This window comes from Tupaia chinensis, unplaced genomic scaffold (genome assembly GCF_000334495.1).
Source record: "Tupaia chinensis unplaced genomic scaffold, TupChi_1.0 Scaffold000165_2, whole genome shotgun sequence".
Taxonomy (NCBI): domain Eukaryota; kingdom Metazoa; phylum Chordata; class Mammalia; order Scandentia; family Tupaiidae; genus Tupaia; species Tupaia belangeri.
Window position 1 is genome coordinate 3,553,292 of NW_006159640.1, and position 5,155 is coordinate 3,558,446.

General features: G+C 47.0%; 1 protein-coding gene across 1 annotated transcript in view; it reads left to right on the plus strand.

The window, feature by feature from the left end:
* Positions 1 to 3,946: 3,946 nt before the first annotated feature.
* Positions 3,947 to 5,155, plus strand: part of ZMYM3 (zinc finger MYM-type containing 3) — a gene marked incomplete in the record, with an annotated part of 17,546 nt that continues 16,337 nt past the window's right edge. Inside the window, 1 exon segment of the mRNA XM_027770900.1 lies at positions 3,947 to 4,216.

Genomic DNA, 5,155 nt, shown 5'->3' on the forward strand with positions numbered 1-5,155 from the left:
CCAGGGGGTATGGCCACGCCGCAATCCCTTCTCCTCCATTCTCCTCTTAAGATCTTGGGAACACATGCACACATGCCCGGCGTGAGTTTAAGTCACCGGGTTCTGGACTCAAACTGCAGTTGACTACGCGGAAGTTCAGCGACATAGCCATTATGCTAACTGCTGGTCCCATTTATTAATTATTTTTTCATTTGACCAGAGATAGACAAAGAGAGAGACAGAAAGGGAAAGTGAGAAAGCAAACCAGCCACCAGGTTTGGGACTTGAACCACAGTCGGCCATGTGGGAGTCCAGCACCTTAACTACCACTCTACCTACTAGCCCCAATATCTTTATTTTTGGAGAGGTTTTCGCTATAGGGCGCATGTGCTCACCAGAAAGACAGAGAGAGACAGAGAGATAGAAAGCGAGAAATCACCCCCCAGGGGGGATGGCCACGCTGCAATCCCTTCTCCTCTATTCTCCTCTCGCGGGATCTTGGGCACGCACGCACACGCGCCCGGCCTGAATTTTTAAGCCACCGGATCCAGGACTTGAACCGCGGTCGACTACATGGGAGTCCTGCGACATAGCCATTACGCTAACTGCTGGTCCCCCCAACATCTTTATTTTCAAATGTCAATATTTTTCCTGATTATAAAAACTTGTATGTGTCGAGTGGAAAAAACTAGACCATAGAAATAATACAGAAAGTTATTTATAGACTTGTGTATATTCCTACCACATAGAGATCATTGTTTTTCAACATTTTATAGTTTTCCTTCTAGTCTTTTTCTATGCATATGTGTATATAAATAGAATTCCTCCACAAAATTAGGATAATATTTTTTAACTTCCTTTTTTTTGTTTGTTTGTTTAGGTTTTTGCCATAGGGCATGTACACTCACCAGAGAGAGTCAGACAGAGACAGTGAGAGATAAAGTGAGAAATCACCCCTTCGGGGGGATGGCTATGCCACAATTCCTTCTCTTCTCGGGATTTTGGGCATATGTGCACATGTGTCCTGGTGTGATCCTTAAGCAACCAAGTCTGGGACTTGAACCGTGGTCAGCCATGTGGGAGTCCAGCACTGTAACTACTATGCCACTTGCTGGCCCCATATTTTATTTTATTTTATTTTTCAAAATTATTTATTTAATTTTATTTGTTATTATTATTATTTTTTAAATTTGACTAAAGTGACAGAGAGAGAATGAGAGAAGGAGAAAGTGAGAAAGCAGACCGCCAGGTCCAGGACTTAAACTGCGGTTGGTTATGTGGGAGTCCAGTGCCCTTAACCACCACATGACCTGCCAGCCCCTTGGAGTCCCGGATGTGGTGGCTTGCTTTCTCACTTTCCCACTATCTCTCTCTCTGTGTCTTTCTCTAGTCAAATTAAAATTTATAAATAAATGAATAAATCAAATTAAATAAATAATATATATATTTAAAGTTAACATTGGGACCAGCAGATGGTCTAGTGGTTATGTCATTATGTTTGCATTTAGTTAACCACAGTTCGAGTCTCAGACCCGGCTACTTAAATCTCACACCAGGCGTGTGTGTGTGCATGCCTAAGATCCCAAGAGGAGAAGGAATTGAAGCCTGGCCATCGCCCCTGGGGGGGGGGTGATTTCTCACTTCCTGTCTCTCTGTCCTCCAGCAAGTGCATATGCCCTATAGCAAAAATCTCTCTCTCAAAAATAAATAAATAAATAAATAAAAACATTATATTAGGAGTAGTTTTGTCATTAGTTTTAATTTTAATAGACTATTTTTTGAGCAATTTTTAGGTTCACAGCAAAATTACTCTGAAAGTACCAAGAGTTCCCATGTTCCCCCTCTCCAGCCCTCACAGCCTCCCTGACCATCAACCTGCTGCCAACAGAGCAGTAAATTTGTTCCAGTGATGGACCAGCAATGACACATTGTTAGCAACCAGCCCAAATCAAAGTTTATAGGGGTTTCATTTTGGTGCTGTATATTCTATGGGTTTTCATTTTTTTCTTTAAATAGTTATTTTATTTGGGCCAGCAGGTGGTGTGTTGGTTAACGCACTGGACTCCCACATGGCTGACCACAGTTTGAGTCTTGGACCTGTCAGCTTGCTTTCTCACTTTCCCTCTCTCTCTCACTCAGTCCCTCTCTGATCAAATTTAATAAATAAATACAATACAATACAATAATAAATAAAATGAAATAAATACATTTTTTTAAAAAAGGAATTATTTAATTGGGGCTGGCAGATAGCAAAATGGTTACATCTCTGGACTCCCATGTAGTTGACCACAGTTCAAGTCTGGGACCCAGAAGCTTGAAACTCATGCTGGGCACATGAGCATGCATGCCCTAAATCCTGAGAGAATGGAGGAGAAGGGATTGCAGCATGGCCATCATCCCTGGGGAGTGATTTCTTGCTTTCTGTCTCTTTGTTTCTCTCTCTGTCGTTCTGGCGAGCACACACACTCTATAGCAAACATCTCTCCCCCCCAAAAAATATTTATAGTACAATCAACAGGTATGTACAGACATTTCCCATTTACTTTCTGTCCCTACACAGGCATAGCCTTCCCGAAGATCGACTTTCCTGATCAGGATGCTACGTTTGTTATAATTGACCAACCTATGGTGACACATCATTATCAGCCAAAGCTCATGGTTTCCACTAGGGCTCACTCTTGGTGTTGTACATTCTATATGTCTGAACAAATGTATACTGACATATATCCATTATGTGGATATGTGTCCACATGCAGAATAGTTTCACCATCCTAAAAATTCTCTGTGCTCCTTGTCAATATTTGTTCTTTCGGTTTTTGCTATAGGACGTGCATGCTTGCCAGAGAGAGGTAGAAAGAGAGAAAGTGAAAAAGCACCCACTTGGGGGGGTGGTGGTGGCCATGCAGCAACCCCCTCTCCTCCATTCTCCTTTGAGCACACACATGCATAGGTCCCTGGCATGTTTTTCAAGCCTCTGGGTCTTGGACTCAATGGTGCAATCAGCCCTGTGGGATCCAGCCACCTTAAGCACCATGCCACTGGCTGACCCTGTCATTAATTTTTTGTTTGTTTTTTTAATGTGGTTGTTAATGATTACATCCTTTATAGGAATAAAACCAAAATAGATTTAACCAGTTCCCGATTACTGGATGTTTAGATTGATTCCTTTTCTTTGCTTTCAAGATGAGAAAACTAAGGCCCAGTGACTTGATAAGTGACTTGTCCAAAGTCACTTGGCTAAAAAGTAGGCAAAGCTGGCGACCAGCGGGTGGGTGTGGTGGTTAAGGGTGCTGGACACTCCCACATGGCCGACAAAGGTTCGAGTCCCGGACTTGGTGGCTTGCTTTCTCTCTTTCTCTCCCTGTGTGTGTCTCTCTCTGATCAAATTTAAATGAATGAATGAATAAATAAACGACATTTAAAAATAATTCTTAAGAAGAAAAAGTAGGCAAAGTTGAGATTAGAAGTTTGATCTGACTTGAGAACACACTCACTTTTATGCTACCACACTGCCTCTAAAGTGAACAACACACCATTTACCTCCCCTCCTTAGCCGGTGTCCTTTCAACTTGAAAGCCAGTGACCAGGCTCTCTCCACAAGCAAAGCAGCCAAAGATCCAAGTACGTGTTGAGGAGGGCAGGCGATACACAAGTACTAGGTGGCCCAACTGAGACGGAACAGGCAGAAACTGCCAAAGGGGAGGAACACGACTAGAAATAAGCATTAGGTGGGAGATGGGTACAGAGAAGACCAGTTAAGATAAAGAGAAGGCCGGATTTGGGAAACCTAAAAAGGAAAGAATTCTCACTTGTTTCTCTCTATATAGGAGAGCAAAGATAACCTCAAGGCCATTTGAGAACTTGGAAGGATAAGGTTCCTGGGAAAGTGAATGAGAAAAGGGAGGGTAAAATTCCCAAGGACTACCAGGCTGGGCGAGGCTTAGTGTGGGAAGGAGAAAAGGCCCAGGGCAAAAAAAGCAAGCTAGAGTAGGCACTGGACAGCACACCTACTACTACTGAAAGGACTCCCTTCCAGCCGAGTCTCAGCTACTATACGCTCTCCAGCCCCTGAGGGCTGGAGTGGGAACCTGCGGAGCAGGGATTGTAAGGTGCTCTGACTAAACCGACGACGTTGAGAGTGGATCCTGGCCACATTTTTTAAAGGCACTAGGCCTAAGGCTAGTAACCCCTACCCCTGGCCCACTTCTCCAGCCTTAACCTCAGCCACACCCACAAGGTAAGGACCGTCGGGGAGGGGGAGCGGGAGTGTGAGTGTGTGTGTGTGCGTGCGCGCGCGGGCTCCTGCGTCTGAGAGACAGAGATGGAGACCAAAAGAGACAGGGAGAGAAAGAGACAGACAGACAGACAGACACGGACAGAAGGAAGGAGGGAGGCAAAGAGAGAAAGGGAGGAAGAGAGAGGAAGAGAGAGAAAGAGAGAAAAGAGAGACCAGCCCTGGTAAGGAAAACTACTCAAAAGATAATGCTCGGAGCCCCCAGCAGGAAGACTCTGGGAGAAGATCCCAGAACTTACCCTAAGACCATTGAGTGTGTGTGCGTGCGCGGGGTTGGGGGGCGGGGCGGGAGGCTTTGCAGGACCTGGTTTGGGGGTCACCAGGCAGTAACGGTTACTGCATAGGCGTTGTCACTGAGCCAGAGCCTTTTAGAGGGGGGCGGACGCCAGGGGGTTGAACACGAGTGGGAAGCGAAGAGCGACACGGGGAGGGGGAGGGGACCGGGAACCATTTGAATGAGAGGAGGGGATCACGGGTAGAGTGGGCTCCAGGAAGTAGGGCGGGCACGGGTGTGCCGGGGGGCCAGATCCTTGAGCCAGGTAAGGGAAGCAGGTGCGTAGATTTGTGTGTTCAGTGGGTTAGCGTCCTCGGCCCTTGGGCGGAAAGGGGACGCCGCCTTCCTCTGGGGCGTGCTCACAGCTCCGGAGGCTAGCTTTGCCTTCCCAACTAACGGGGCCCCGGGCGGGGGCTCAAGCTCCGTGTCCAATGACTGCGCTCCACTCCGCGATTTCCAGGCGGCCACTGGGCTGGGAGTCTCGCGCCGGGGGCCGGCACTGTCTCGCGAGCCCCCTCCTCGAGCCAGCCAATGGGGTTGGTTGCTGGCGCCGCCCGCCCGCCTGGTGCAGAGCGCTGGGCTCCGCGAGCGGCGCTGCCATTTTAAGG